The sequence below is a fragment of the Trichomycterus rosablanca genome, chromosome 11, assembly GCF_030014385.1.
Source record: "Trichomycterus rosablanca isolate fTriRos1 chromosome 11, fTriRos1.hap1, whole genome shotgun sequence".
NCBI classification, from domain to species: domain Eukaryota; kingdom Metazoa; phylum Chordata; class Actinopteri; order Siluriformes; family Trichomycteridae; genus Trichomycterus; species Trichomycterus rosablanca.
Genome location: NC_085998.1, coordinates 35,066,050 through 35,083,185, shown reverse-complemented (window position 1 = coordinate 35,083,185; position 17,136 = coordinate 35,066,050). Strand labels below are relative to the sequence as shown.

The window sequence follows — 17,136 nt, the reverse complement described above, 5'->3', positions numbered from 1 at the left end:
CCATTATTTCCACAAATTAATGCTCAGCGGCACCAGTGACAGTCAGTTAACAGTAAATCTGCACCTCTGTGCCCCCTGTGTCGGCCATATTTGACAAAGCAGAAGGACATGATTCCAAAACCGACCCATGCCACCCTCATCTCCACGGCAGCTGGGGCTGTTACAAATTAATCCATAAATACAGGTACTTTCCAAAAGCTCATGACATGTTTCTTTCAACTGTAGACAAGGTAAATGTGTGTAAAATTGGTGACTTTAGAGGACAAGAAATAAGGAATAAAAACTGCAGATTCAATAAATCAGAGGGAAAGAAAGAAAAACAAGCCAAATGAGAAAAACAAGCTTTTATTAGCTGTGTACAACAAGCCAAATGAGAGATATGAATCAATGTTACAGCAGATATAACAGGACTTAATTACACAGACGTGCTGCTTAAAAACACCCTGGAATTATAATGACACATAAAGAATGTGTGAGCGCAGGAGAGCGCTGGATCTGCTCCATGTAACATCAAGTCCTGCATTATGCAAAAGTGCTGCTTCTGCTGACATGACAGTCCATGAGTGCTAACATTTATATAGCAGCACACTCAGACAGGTCTGAGGTCAGCTTCAAAACTAGTCCCTCGTCCTGGTGATTCAGCCACCGCCAGTGAATACAAAGTTATTCTGATGGATCACTCGATCAGATGATGGAACTTTTATATTCTGATTTATATTCTGATTATATTTTATGCATTGAGTCACTTCGTCTCAACCTAATTCAGCAACTGCAGGTTGTAGTGATATCAATATGCTAACAACAGCTGGTTGTAGATGAGAAAATGTTTGTGACCCTTTTAGAGGTACCAGTCGGATGATTCATAAAGACAAAACTACAGAATAATCCATAAAAAAAATAGGTAAGAGTCCAGATATAAACCCATAAACCCATAAAGGATTCTGTGTGACTTGATCTGAACTGTACTGAGAATGCTTCAACTCACAATTAACTTTTAGTCAGTGTTGGTCCTATGGTGGTTTTACTTTACTTTTAGACAAACAGGGTAATGAGATATACATAACATAGCACCAGATATGACAGATTTTGGATTTTTATGATTTCTGCAGATAAAAATACCCCCCCCAAAAAAAGAAAAGGGTATTGAGAATATTAATTTGATAATATATAATATCTAATAGTATAATATATAATATTAATATATTATATGATAATATAAAAGTGCTACATTATAATCTATAATGTAATATAAAATATTATTATATTATATGATAAAATAACAGGGTTATATTCCCCCCACACAAAAAATGGTATTGAAAATACTAATGTAATAAAATAGAATATCTGATAATATAATATATAACATTATAATCTACAGTATAATATATAATATAAAATTATTATATTATATGGTAATATAAGTGATAATATTAATTTGAAAATATAGACTATCTGATAATATAATTATATTATATTATATGACAATATTAAAGGGCTTAAACCTATTAAATCTATATTTCCATGGTCTCCTAATTGTAATTAATCAACTGTAGTTTGTGATTAATACAAATAGGAGTAAACACATCACTTAGACCAGCGGTCCCCAACCTTTTTTGCACCACGGACCGGTTTCATATAAGATAAAATTTTATAGATCGTCAGGGGTGGGAGGATTTAAAATCCCGCTTCACAAAGATAGGATGTTGGAAATGGAAGCAGTGTTTTCATTGCTTTTGTAGCAATCTTTAATTATTTATTCTTTCTGTGTGGCCCGGTAATAAATGACCCACGACTGGTACAGGTGGTTGGGGATCACTGACTTAGACAAAGAAAAAAGCAGGAGCACTGACCTCTTACCGGAACGGAAGCTCTGTAAAGCATGCATCTTTTTTGCAGAAATCATTAAAAACCCAAAAATGCAATCTATCACTTACAATTGTCTAAAAACTTAATTTTAAATGGAAATGATAAATGTCCTATATGTGTAGGTGCAAAGTAGGCGTACCGACAACCAAGTGTTGACAGTCACCAATTTTTTACTGTATTTAAAAATACCAATCTCTCTTCCAATCTCCAACTCAGCAGGAGTTCATTACCATATTAATTGCAAAATTTGGCTAAGGAGGTTTTATCTGTGCTGTAAAAAAGCTGAAACAGTAGCTCATTTTATGACACCTCCTTAATTACTCTGCAGCACCAGGCTTCACAACACACTGCCCCTCCAACCAATCAGGATGAATCACTGGTTCAAGCTGCCTGCATTCGGACCTGGACCCATTTCTCTCACATATATTTACCATCAGCTGCCAGACGCTGCCAAATATTCCACTGACAGACAGTCTCGATTCATTCAGATTATAAATGCTTTCAGGCCAATACAAGAATCCTGACAGCGGCGTCTATAGCCGTGCCTTGACAGCTACCCAAAATGCACTAGAGACAGAGGGCATCTGTTAGGGTCTGGCAAAATGACATCCAATTCGCTCTGGGTTTACAGACATGAATTCACAGTTTCGGTAAAACCATCTACTGACTACGCTGAGGTTCTATCTAAATTCTGCTTAGGAATTGTTTGAGTTGGTAGACATTTAAAGATGGCACACTGTGCCACATAATTGTCTGAACTATGTCATAGCCTATTGCAGCGGGGGGTCCGAAAAGACCAGCTGTGTTCAGTACAAGCAGAATAGAGCAAAATGTTCTGTGAAAATGAAACACATTACTGTTTGCTCTGTCGCTCCGGTCCAAATAATTGTGACTAAAATGTATTTTTATTGCAGATTTATGGAACTACTGTATATATTTATATGAAGCATAACAAAGGTACTGAATTACACTCTGTATTACACTTATGGAAAATTCACAATAGAATAAATTAAGATAAACATTAAAATAAAAATAAAATAAAAATTAGGTAAACAGTTAAGTTTAAGTTTGGTCAAATTGCAAGAACTATTTGGGTGACACATTTGGGTGAGAGAACCAAGTTTTTATCATATAGCTAATTTATGGCTTGGGCGGCACAGTGGCAAAGTGGGTAGCACTGTCGCCTAACAGCAAGAAGGTCCTGGGTTTGATGCCCAGGCGGGGCGGTCCGGGTCCTTTCTGTGGGGAGTTTACATGTTCTCCACGTGTCTGTGTGGGTTTCCTCCGGGAGCTCCGGTTTCCTCCCACAGTCCAAAAATATGCAGTCAGGTTAATTGGAGACACTGAAATGCTCTATAAGTGAATAGGTGTGTGTGTGTGTGTGTGTGTGTGTGTGTGTGTGTGTGTGTGTGTGCCCTGTGATGGACTGGCGTCCCGTCCAGGGTGTTACTGTATGCCTTGCGCCCATTGAAATGCTGGGATAGGCTCCAGCCCCCCCCGCGATTGGATAAGCGGATAAGAAAACGAATGAATGAATAATTTATGGCCCCTCTTTATCACTCGTGCTTCGGTGAATTTGCACATGAGGTTCATCCACTTCTGCACAGGCGCCTCGGTCTGCTAACCCAAAAAACTGAAAACCCAATTCACTTAGTCCGGCCTTTTCCCACCCAGCAGACTGGGTGGCCACTTGAGTCTGCGGCAGGCACTGTCAACTGTGCCCGCTAGATGTGCCCAGCTGACCGAGATTGGACCCGGGGTGTTCAGAATCTCGGCGCTGGTGACTTTGAATCTTTTGACATGTTGATGATGATTTATCTGGAGCACTTAAAGTGTTATGTGTAACAAAATTATCTTTAAGATGTCGACCAACTTAGGCAACTAAAAATTTAAAAATGCATTTTCCCAAGCTGACCTATAATGCTGCTGACCTCCACTCCTGACCGAGGAGAACCGTGACTGACACCCCCCCCCACCCCCCCCACCCCCCCCTCCAACACGTGTGCAGTAGCAAAATGCTTCTTTTCACCTCTGTAATGTTGGGTCCATATGGAGATATGTACTGCACACGAAGAATCTTGCACTGATCCCCATTATCCATCGTCTCTGTGCAGGTGCCATCGATCAGTCAGCAGGTCATAATTGCAGCAGTCATGAGATATCCTTTCAGGTATTCTCACCCTCGGACGAGCCAATCATTGTCCATATAGACACCTGGCCTTCCAGGATTCGAGTTCAAAATGTCAGCACTGGTGTGCTAGTGTGTTTTATCGCCGTGTTTTATTACTAATTTATTACTACTAACAATAATATGCCAGGCACCAACTAGCAAAGTAAAGAAGGTTGAGCCTAGCAGTTAAGGTATTGTACTAGTAAGCAGAGGCTGGTTCAAACCCCACCACTGCCAGGTTGTCATTGTTGGGCCCTTGAGCAAGGCCCCTAACCCTAAATTGCGTAGACTGTAAGTCGCTTTGGATGAAAGCATCTGCTAAATGTCATAAATGTAAAATTGTTATCAAATGCATCTACAGCTAATCCCAAAATAAAGTGAAACACCTCAGCAATTTACATTTTTTTATTTGCTAATCAAATCAGAACAGTAAACTCAAAATCAAAAATTGGTTTTAAATATTAAAAATTCATGTTTCAGCACGACATGTCAGGTTTGGGTCTCACCGCCACTGAGTAAGAACTGAGAGGTGTGACATAAGACCATGATTAAGCCCCCATGCACAGACTCACAGTCAATAAATATAGATCAGGAGATATAAGCACTGTTGGTAAATTTCCCAACACAAAGTCCAGTCTCAAATGCACTTCATGCTACACGTCCAGCTTGAGTTTTACGTCGCTGCTTGAGAAAAACTGACCTGACCTGACCGAATGAGCAATGACTGATTCAGATCTGACTTCGCTCCGTCAGAAAGTGAGAGACACTTCTGACTGCCTGTCTGTCTCACTGTGAGTCACTGTGCTGTTTTTCCAAGAAGAGAAAAGACACGGGTCAGCCAAGAAACTTATTAAACCTGCAGACAATTGCAGCACAGAGACAGAGAACAGAATGAATGAGGACAAAGAGAGAGCGGCTGTTATAAGAGAACCTGATTCTGTCAGCAGTGTAACAGAAACAGTGTGGAAACAGCTGAGCATTCTTACTGATTATAAAAATACAAACAATTACTTTATAAAATTTCAACAAATTCACCCCCAATTTAATCATTTTTCTCATTAAGACAAACTGCTCATTCTGTTAGGAGAAAAGAGTGAAAGCTGTGCTTTAGCAGGACGATATGTATCACGCACACAGGCGGCACAGTGGCTAGGTGGGTAGCACTGTTGCCTCACATTAAGGAGGTTCTGGTTTTGATTCCCAGATGAAGCAGTCCAGGTCACATAGAACTTAAACATAACTGTAAGCACAGTATAAAATATGATTTTTAATTTCTAATAAACAAACAATAAAACACACACCCAAGATATTAAACATGGTCCTGTTTGTTAACTTTGAGTGTTGTTATACTTGTTAATGTTCTAAATGTTTAAGGCGGCCAGGTGGCGCAGCGGGATATTCCACTAGCACACCAGCGCCGAGACTCTGAACTCCTCGGTTTGAAACTCGGCGTTGCCACCGGTAGTTGGCAGTGCTGGCAGTGCCTGCAAGCAGACACGTTTCTGCTAGGGCGGGATACCGGACTATGTAAGTGGGGTATTAAAACGCTGTGTAAGGACCCTGACTGGCGGATAGAGGCGCCTGTGCAGAGTGCATGGGTGGAAAAGGGTTCCATTAGGGCTGCACATGGGTCGAAGAAGGCGTGAGCAGCAATATACCCTCCTCAAAAGCGCAAGCCACAATTGAACCTGTGTAAAATATGATGTTAAAATCCTCATAAACAAACAATAAGACACACACTAGAGATGTTAAACATGGACCTGTTTGTTAACATGTTTAAGTGTTATACTTGTTAGAGTTCTGAATTTTCAAATGTTCTCTTTAATGTTCTAAATGTCCTCTTTATTGTTACATACATTTATTAATACATTTTCTTTTTCATATGTGTTCCTTAATAATGCTTTGGCAATGCTGTAACAGAATATGGTCATGCCAATAAAGCTTAGTCGATTGTTAAACTCAAAAATAGAGTTTTGAGAAAGACAGAGACACACACAGAGAGAGAGAGAGAGAGAGAGAGAGAGAGAGAGAGAGAGAGAGAGAGAGAGAGAGAGAGAGAGAGAGAGAGTTTGCAAGACAGCCACAGCAAGTATAAGAGAGACAGAAAAAGGTCTTTTGAGGTGAGATGTAATTGGTAGGTAAAAAAAAAAACAGTTGCAAAGCCTGGCAGTATTAGAGCTCAGTGGAAGCCACTCGGAGTATTAAAAAACCTCAGCACATCAAAAAATATCAGAGAAAAACAAGATTTGGAGCACACAGACAGTGCAGGGGTCTAATACGCTAATCACTACATCAGAGACCAGGGGTAGAGTCTTAGTTGTGCTACGGGCCTGGTCATACACTATACAGACACAGACTGGCTGAGGAGGTAAAGGTTTAAGTCCAAAATGTCAGGATGTGCAAAGATTATTGTATTGTGTTGTGCAATAATGTCTGAATGTGTATTTATGTACATAGTGCTGTAATATAATAATACCAGTATGTGCAGGTATTTTGTATTGTATATAGTCTCTGTCCAAATACAGGGTTTAAACCCATTTATTTTTCAAGTGTATGTGTGTGTGTGTGTGTGTGTGTATAGTGTGTATTTAGCTATCAATCCCACATTTACTAATCTTGGAATGGCTTGTTGCAGCTTTGTAGCTTTTTATTAACGGACTGAATGACAGGAACTCCAAAAAAATATATGTATTTATTTGAGTGAAATTTCATCATGGTTTTGGTGGGTCCAACGTCTACAAAACACACTGGATTAGGCAACAATATATTTCAGTGCATCACATGCACAGACTGAAAATGAGGATCAAACCCAAGTCACCAGATGCATGTGACTGTGCGACACCCACACTATCTACACCAGCTACACTTCTGTGCCTGTTCCTAAAGTCACTTTACTCAGTATAATGATGTAAATATAAAGTGCTGTTATGGTTAATTTGTGCTACTAGTAAAACAGGTGAAAATGACATGGTAAGAGAATGAAAACGCAGGGAAGAAAGTGTGGCGCACAGACAGCCAATCTGACTCTTGTGGATGTCAGGACAGTCTGTACCAGTGATAGAGCAGAATAATAAGAGCAGCCTCTTATATCCTCAACTCTACTGCCATTATACTCTCACCCACTGTGATCTCTCAGTAGGATTAACACGGATACGAGCAATGACATTCTCCAGTGGCTTCCCCGGGACTAAATGGCCACCGTGTGTTTGTGGAAAGCCAATTTTGAACCAAGCCATTGAGACGAGTCCTTGAAAATGGCTGCACTCTTAATATAGATGCAGCACATGGAAAATTCTGATAAGGGGACAAAAAACAGACATCACTGACACAGCTTAATGATTAACTGGGCTATATGCAGGGTGTTTAAACTAGTGGGCTGAAATATTATGCCTTAATGTATCACCCCAGTAAAATAACCCTTTATGAAGTTGACTCATACCTTGTTAATGAGATTATGTTGGAAGTAGGGTTGCCAGGTGTTTGGTCAAGTAAAAAAGTGACTAAAACATTCACTATATAATTAATACTTACTTTAACTGTATCCGCTTCATTCTCTTTAGCATTGTGCTGAATTCAGTGCCACCCAAAAACACTAAGCACAAGGCAGGACTATGAAAGATCTTCAAAAAGTTTCCGCACTTTTATATTTTGGTTGAAAACAGTGAGCGTGGAAGAAGTAGTAATCGGTCGTGTCTTAGAGACTGAGAGACGCTTATAGTCTGGATTTAGTGGCATCTGATTTCCACCTTCCTGGACGCTCAAAGAAGCTTCAGGGGAAGAAGATTTTCATGTGATGATGATGTGAAAGCAGTAGGGATGTGATGATACACTCTACCCAGGATGAGATGCAATTCACAATACTGGGTTCACAATACGATTTTTTCCTGATTTTTTAAAACTGAAATTGAAGACAAATTATGACAAAGTTTCCTTTTATTATTTCTCTTAAAAAATTTAATACTGTATTTGTGATTATCTTTTATTTATCTAAATAATGAATGCCCTTTTATTTCTGAGGTAGGTACAAACTATGCAAAACAATTTTTAATTAATCAGCCCAATTTGGCTGAAACCCCCCGAATCTGGCAACCAGGCGTATAGCGCCAGTGACGTCGACCAGGCGAGGTGTATGATGATGGCTGACGCCATTAAAAAGTTGGTACGATGCTGGGAAAATGCATCGGAAGGTGACGATGTAGAAAAGTGATGTTATTTGTTTTTAATTTTTTAATACATTTTATTTTTTGAAGACCCCTCGTACATCCTAGACAGACTGTCAAAGGGCAGCATGCACTCACACATTCACTCACTAACTTCTAACAAAGAGACTTGCCAATCCACCATCTGCATGCTTGTGTATGACCAAAGAAAATCTACACAGACATGGTGACATGGCTGCTAGAGAAAATGCCCCTCTAGTGTGTTGTGATACATTCACCTCATAAACAGTATTAAAATGATCTACAATTTAAACCCAGTTGTCTGACCATAAAGATTTGGCACTTATAAAAGTTACTTAGGTCTTCATGCTGATAGTAATCATCTGATGCATTTAACTTGTCACCTCTACCTCTACCACTATTTAATATCCAAGACTGAGACATATACAAAATAGACTTTGTCATGCATATTTTTAAGGGGGTTGGTCCTAATGTTTTGGCTCATCTGTGTACATACAGTACATACAGAAGAATACTAAACCCCATAAAAACCTGAGCAGAAGATCAGCAGATTTGTGTTCTTGGACTGTTGTTTTACTTAAACTAGAGTAATGAAATGTTTATTATGGAAGCACTTCTGTAAGTCGCTCTGGATAAGAGCGTCTGCTAAATGCCGAAAATGTAAATGTGTCTGGAGGATCTGGACAGGGTTTTGTTTATGATGGGCTCTGATTTTCTTGTCCAGTGGAATCCAATGTAGAGGTGCCAATAAAAACAAAAACATATTTTTGCCTAAAAATGTATTTCATAAGGGGTTTTTATCAAGACTAAAATACTTTATCATAAATCAGATTTTAAATCTACTGAGAGTGTGAGATTAAGCTAATTAAACACACTGAATTTTCTTCACTATCTTTACCCATTGTTATTAAGGTGCCAATTACTCAGGAGCTGACAGGATGTGTATTTTTACATTAACAGGGTTCAACAGTGCAAACTCAGGTTTGCTCCTCAAATTAATCCTGTCATCTATTAAATGTCTGTCAATCTGAACTCTGGTAAATTAAAGCTAGACTTTAACTGTGGTGCAGACCTAAAGTCAGGGAAAATGAGAATGTAATTGTGTAAGTAAGTATTTTTAATTACAATTTTTTGCAACAATTATTCATTCTTGGTCTGGGTGGCACAGTGGCACTGTCGCCTCACAGCAAGAAGGTCCTGGGTTCGATCCCAGGTAAGGCGGTCCGGGTCCTTTCTGTGCAGAGTTTGCATGTTCTCCCCGTGTCTGTGTGGGTTTTCTCTGGGTGCTCGGGTTTTCTCCCACAGTCCAAAAACATGCAGCCAGGCTAATTGGAGACACTGAATTGTTCTATAGGTACCTGGCCGCTAGGATGCATAAACCAGTGCATTATAGTGCCGGTCCCAAGCCCAGATAAATAGGGAGGGTTGTGTCAGGAAGGGCATCCGGCATAAAAACTGTGCCAAATCAATAGTGCGGATCACGATCCGCCGGCGACCCCTAACGGGAGCAGCCGAGGAAATAGATAGATAGATTCATTCTTGGTCTGTTTTACCACCTCTTTATCCTATTAAGGGTCGTGGTGGGTCCGATTCACTAGATGAAAAGCAGGAAACAACCCGGACATGTTGCCAGTTCATCACAGGGCAAACACACACACACATTGCTTTTAGTAAATCCAGAGCCATAACCGGAGCATCCAGAAGAAACCCACGCAGACACAGGGAGAACAGGCAAACTCCACACAGAAAGGACCAGGACCACTCCACCCGAGAATCAAACCTGAATAGCTGAATCATGCCTGAAAAGCTGTATTTTTTTTTTTTTTAAGTAAAGACCATTTTTTACATTCTATTTTCACATTGTATGATTTATTTTGTTGGTTTAATGTAAATATGCATGTTTAATAAAAGAAAACATTCATTCATTGTCTGTTTTACCTCTGCTTTATGGTCAGGGTCAAGGTGTGTCTGAATCATTAAACAAACAGCAATGAATCATTAGACACCCACACAGATGGAGGGAAAATGTGCTAACTCTATTCAGAAAGGATGCTGGTCACCAGCTGGGGATTTGAACCCAGGCCCATCTTGCTGTGAGGCAACAGCGCCTCACTGCGCCTCTGTGCACCCTATTTTTAGATTATCTACACTATGTTCCTTATCACCACTGCAATCTTGACATAAATACCATATTTAATCTTTTAAATATGATAAGAGACCTGCTCAGCACCCCACTCAAATCTGCCTTAAATCTGAGTGTAAAAGGCAAATGAACTGGAGTCACTGAGCAGCCGAGCACACGGGGCTGCAGAGCCGAAAGCAGGCCTGTAGTTTCACATTACTGTCATGCTGAACGATCACATTATCAATCATCCACACAGCAGATGAAAGCTCACGCCTCAAGCGGTGAGCCACAGCCTTCACTTTTACTGCCATTAATATTAGCCTTGATTAAAGAATGGTCTCACAGAGCCGTGCACACAAATACACACCATCTGTAAACAAGCAACAGTGTTTCAACAGCTGGCAGCACCAGATTTACAACCCACAACCTGGATAATGCTGGAGTGTAATGTAGAATATATCCCTAAATTTAGCTGTTAATTAGCTTTTGTTTCATCCATTCACATAATATTGGTCATAAGGTATGAATACAATGTGGACAGGGCACCAATCCATCTCAGATCATTAATGTTTACAGAACATTTACAGCATTTAGTGGATGTTTTTATCCAAAGCAATGTACAGTTGGGACCCCTGAGGGACAGGGCCTGGTTTAAGGGTCCAACAGTAGCACTTTGGCAGTGGTGTGGCTTGACCAGCAACCTTTTGATTACTAGTTCAGTTTCTTTTTTTTTGCATTTTTTCCATTTTTTCAAATTTAGCATAGTCAATCAGCTGCTGGGGACCCTGATGGCATCCAAGGAGGGTGTATATTCGCCTGACACACGTTCCCTCCGATATGTGCGCAGTCCACCAATCCCTTTTTATTTACCCATAGTTATGGAGAGCCATGCCCGATCTCTGCACTCCTCCACTTTCTATACAGGCGCCCTGGGCAATCAAGGTCCTTACACAGCATTGATAACCAAACCGCTTAGTCCGGTCTTTCCCACCCTACAGACTGGAAACCGATTGTGTCTACTGCAGGCATTAGCCAATTGTGCCTGCTAGAGGGCGCCCAGTCGACCGGAGTTCAGAATCACAGCACTGGTGTGCTAGCAGATTATCCTGCTGCTCCACCTGGGTGCCACCCTAGTTCAGTTTCTTAACCACTGAGCTAACACTGCGCTGATCAAGGACAAGAACATTTATTACACAATCAAGTAATGCAGATATTAATCTTCTGTCACAATATTACTCTAGTCAGGGTCGTAGTCCATTCAGTGCATAATCTAAAAACTGTCTATCCTAACATCTGTCCCAAACCAAGAATTTATATTAGAGGCAAAAATGATCATCATTATGTATTTGAGTCATTTGAATCATGACAAAAAATGACACACTGCTTCCACATTGGCAAAAAGGCTGCATTTGGTTACCATTTCTGTTCTAGCGGTACCCTCAACATGAAAGATGCAGGAATGAAGGAAGATGATCAAGGATTCAGGATTGGTGGAAGAAACATCAATAACCTTCTATATCTGGAGGATACAAAACTTCTAGCAGAATATCAGGAAGACCTGAAGGCCCTTAGAGAAACAGTGAAAGAACAGAGTAAAAAGGTTCATGTATGAAAAGTCACAACAAAAGCAAAGACCACTAACTTTACAGCTGATGGAGAAGTCGAAGTGGTGGACAGAGCCTGCTTGGATCAATTATTAACAGCAAGGGATCCAACAGTCAGGAAATATGACACAGACTGGCACTTGGCAAAACAAGAATGAAGGAACTGGAAAAGATCTTCAGATGGAATGATTTGTCTCTCCAAACAAAGATCAGAACTGTCCAGACTCTGGTCTTCTCTGTGATAAAAAAAGGACAGGAAGAATATATACGCCATTGAACTTTGGTTCTGGAAACACTTGAGAGTACTTTGGACTGCAAGAAGACAAACAAATTCATCCTTGACCAAGTCAAACCAAACTTCTCACTCAAAGCCCAGAAAGCCAAACTAAATCTCCTTTTACTTTGGACACATTATGGAAAGAACCAATTATTTGGAAAAGACAATTAGTTACAGGAATACAGATAAAGGAGAAAAACGACAGCCAGCACAACAATGGATGGATACAATTAGAGGAATTATGAATGAGCCATTAAAAAGCCTGAAGAACCAAACAAAAGACAGGATGTTCTGGAGAAACACTTTCCATAATGTTGCCTGCACTTAATAAGTACAAGCACATTTTCTAATCACTGTTATATATAATATATATTAATCAAACAAGGGAAAAGAAAAAAATAGTGCCTGGAAAACCTTTGTCTCAATTTTAATAGATTTTATTATCTCCTCATTAGAAACAGAATGGTTGTTCTGCAGGTAGTGATGCCTCTCACAGCTTGAAAGCTCTCTTGTATTCTACATATTCACATAGACTTTCTCTGAATACCCCCCTTCAAACCAGTAAGTGGATTGAGTACTCTAAACTGACCCCATGTATAAATTGTTAAGTGTGTGATGCCCAGCAACTGATACAAACCCAGCTGATACAATGTTCCAGCACAACAGTGTTTGTCATAACTGTTTTCCTTTGTTAACGAGTATGACTGATACTGCCAATTAGTACATTCTTCTAACTCAGTGATGTGATTTCAAACCCTGCTTGTTGGGTTGCCCTACACTGTCTGTTTTCTCTATAATTTATGCTCCAACTGGCACAGCCCACACCCAGCACAGATCCAAACATGGGGTCCGCTCCTCGCCCGTCCAGAGCAGTTCTGTCATTATAGTTAAAAAAAGTGCCACAATGCCGGCTGGCTTCCCAGGAAAAGATAAAGTGTCAGCATCTGCACTGGCAAAATACTGGACTGAATCGAGTCTGGTATCATGGTTTCAGAGAAAAAGAACAGGTGCAAACAGAGGAGCCAACCACACTGCCACACATTAGTAAGAAACTATGATTAAATGCACATACACATCTCAACCTGGGGAGTGTTGATGGTCAATGAGGCGACTGGCATGTCAATCATCTGTGCCTCTACGCCCCCGGTGCCAGCCAAATTTCGTGCTCATCCCTGCCCCCCAAAACTACCAGTCTTAAAAGCAGGTGGGCCCGTGCTGTGTTTGGTCAAAGCAATCTGGGACACTGAATGATTTTTTCCTTACTTGATGTCTCTCCGCTTGTTTAAAATACAGCATTTACTATATAATCCACCAGCATTTTGACCACAATAGGCAGAAACAATGCAGAGAAAATAAATATCTCAGAGGAGCACTGAATCTTGTGCTACTGTGTTTTCCTGCAGCTACAGAACACTTGGCATGCAGATGCATGCACATCACCAGCTGTAAGACAATAATCACCAAAAATAGAGGTGTAACAGACAAACGAATGGCCCGGCCGTAATTTCCCTTCAGTTTGTGTTAGTCATGCAATTCCCTCTAGTTCCAAAACACCTCTTCAAATCCCAGACCTGCTCTTCTGGGGTATTAGCACTGGAAAAACATTGTGCTATTTCCAGCTTTCAGCAGGGACCACACCGTCTGTCTGTCTGTCTGTCTCAGCCACTGATGATCGTTAACCCACAGAGAGAAAGAGCAAGGGCTGAAGATTATAATCACACAGATAATAAGCAGCTTCTTTTTACAAAAAATAATAATTTAATCATTCACTGTTTATTTTCAGGAATCACTTTATCATGGTCTGGCTCAAGGTGTGTCCAGAACTAATCACAGAAACACTCTGCACAACAAATGAATACATTACATGCAGGGCAGCAGCCCATTGTAAAGTCTTGCACTTCTCTTAATCACTTATTCACACTTACTCAAACCAGGCAGGGATTTAAAGTAGCCAATCCTAAAATGGCCATGTTTTTTGGAATTCATGTTTTCATAAAATAATTGCAATTTAAATTAAATTTATTGCATAGTATACATTAATACATCACATGCAGTGCTCACACTTGCTCTTCATACATAAACAATACATTTATAAATAAAAACTGTTTAATACAGTGCTGGGGAAGGGTAAAAACAATCCAGGTACACACAAAAAGCATTTAAATCATCATTTTATTTAAAAATAGAATAGAAATAATTATGAAAATATATTAGTCTAAAGAGTTACAAAGAACTTCTGACACTCCACATAACCACAGTGAGAGCCAACATCTCTGAATGGAGAAAATTTATATTAAAAACAAAACATTTTTAAGAGCCTTTAAACCTTTAAGCCACAAGCTTTGCTCATCTTGACCCACAAATCAAGAAAGACAAACTTTAAATGAGGGGTCAGTTCATTAATATTCATCAATAGTGGGCAGACGGTAGAGCAGATGCGAGTGCTACACAACATCAGAGTCCAGGGAAGCGTGGGTTAAACCTTTGGGGTTCCAGCCACTGTCTGTGTTCAGTTTGGTATGTAATTAAGTTACTGAGAGCAAGTTGATTGAGTTCAGCAAATTATACCCTGCCCTGTGACCCACTGCAACCCTTACTAGGATAAGGTGATTAGTAAAATAAAATAATAATAATAATAATAATAATACTGGATGGTCTGAGTGAAAACTAAAAACTAGTGAGTCAGTAAAATTTGACATGGCTTTTATGGACACTTCATAAAAGCACAAAATTTCATAGTATTACACACAGAAAGGTCAAGAACAAAGAGGACAATTTCAAAAGAAAAAAATCCTCAGAGGTGAATAGACTGATGCAGTCTGCTGCCAAATCGTGACACACATCTTGCCAAAGGGCCCGTCAGCGCCAGAGTTACATTAGCAGCCCAACCCAGCCAAGCTGAGAAGAGGGATGATTTTCACCTGCTGCATTTTCTATCCAGCAATTTGAAATTCAGTCTCGCTCATATTGAGCTCAGAAGCAACACAAGAGGTGTGAAGACAACAGGACTGCACTGCGTGGTGGCGGTCTGGTCTGCGTTTGTACTGCTGTCGGATTTATTTACAGAGCTCAGTAAAATCTGGGTAATTATTAGACGGTTGTTAGGAATCTATGTTCTTATGGTCAGGAAAAGGGCTGAGGGTGGCAGGTTTCATATGATTAGCACCTGTGATGGATGGTCCGTCCAGAATCCCTCAATTAAGCAATAACTGTTCCAATGACAACGAAAGTCAAACTGACTATGTAACTGCTGGGTCAGCGGTTCATAGTTTGATCCAATCAGCATCAGCTGGGCTTCAGTGCTAGAATGTATAGCACACTGGAGAGCAGTCAAAGTCAGTCATTGTGACTCTGTACTGTCTCTCCTGCAGATTTGGATTCTAACAGTGTATGATAAACACATTCATTATTTACTATTTTGTAAGCTGGGGCTCATGGCCTTTTGTGCTCAGTGACTTTTGTAGGAACGCATTAACCATCTTACTTGCCAAACTTCTAACCAACGATGTTAAAAGAAGAGCTTATTCAAGGGTTAACAGTAAGTAATCCATTTTATTTCTAATATATTGTTATCCTACATACTACTAAAGTGTGCTTTATTGTTTTAAGAACACTGTACAGGATTTTGTGTGCAAATTTAGACACAACTGAGACAACTATGAGACACCCCCAACTGTGAGACACTCCCAACTGTGAGACACTCCCAACTGTGAGACACTCCCAGCTGAGTCCTCCAGCTTGATGTGTAAGCAGGGTTCTTTTTGCTCTGTGTTTTGTATATCAAAATATTTCACACCAGTTTGTGGCTTGTCCCCTGTCAGACCACTGTCGGGGGTACTCACCACAGCTGTCTGTAAGCACCACTTTCTGTTTTGGGGAAAGTCATTCAGGCCGTAATGCCTGATCATTTCTGCTGAATTTGACACAAGTAACTGCCATCAGCCCAACATTCAATAGATCCCCGACTGTCACATGCACGACTGTTACATTATTAGCATTGTCATGAACATTTCTGTGGGCGGTCTTACTGTTTTGGCTAATTAGTCTACATTTAGAATAATTTTACGGTACATACTCCTGATTTATCAGATAAGTCCATAATGGATAGAAAAAAAACCTTCTCACATTTCACACATGAGGAATTCTTGGCAGAATGAGAAGTAAGCTGTATTTTCACCATTGTTACAAGCACACCAGCAATATAACCCACAAGCAACACAGGAAATGACACGGCTGAGATTTTACTGGTGATCAGCAGGAGTGTGGTCTGATTAACCAGCACCTAGCCCATTCCGCTTTAATACACATTCCTCAGCTGTGATACACCTAGTAAACACTAGCTTTTCAAGAACTCATTTAGTGTTATTAAACAACCCAACCTTTTCTCACATGTTCTGCTCCTACAGGCGTGACTTGACCTACAACATCTGTATTATATGGGAATCATATGTGTATAATTAACTGTTAAACTGTGAATGGTTAACCGAAAAAATGCAGGTCAGGAAACAAAGACTCAAAGCCTGAAGTGTTTTTCTTTTCACACCAGTGACACAGGGGCAGTGAAAAGCAGACTGAATGTATCGCTGTATGTTTAAGAGTTTTTTATAGGTTTGTTTGATGAAGCATGGATACCATAACACCGATGTCACTGATGGTAATACAATCATGTTGGACCTTTACTACCCCTGACCCTCAGGGTAGCTCAGCGGTTAAGGTACAGGACTAGTAATCGGAAGGTTACTAGTTCAAGCCCCACATCTGCCAGCTTGCCACTGTTGGGCCCTTGAGCAAGGCCCTTAAACCTCAATTGCTTGCAATGTATACAGTCTCAGTTGTAAGTCGCTTTGGACAAAGGCGTCTGCTAAATGCTTAAAATGTAAAAGTAAAAATGTAATATACTGTTAATCATAAAG

At 40.1% G+C, this 17,136-nt stretch overlaps 1 protein-coding gene across 2 annotated transcripts in view; it reads right to left on the bottom strand.

Annotated features, from left to right (window-relative positions):
- tbxas1 (thromboxane A synthase 1 (platelet)) overlaps nt 1–17,136 on the bottom strand; it is a 75,285-nt gene that overhangs the window by 53,061 nt on the left and 5,088 nt on the right. The gene's annotated exons all lie outside the window — the stretch shown is intronic.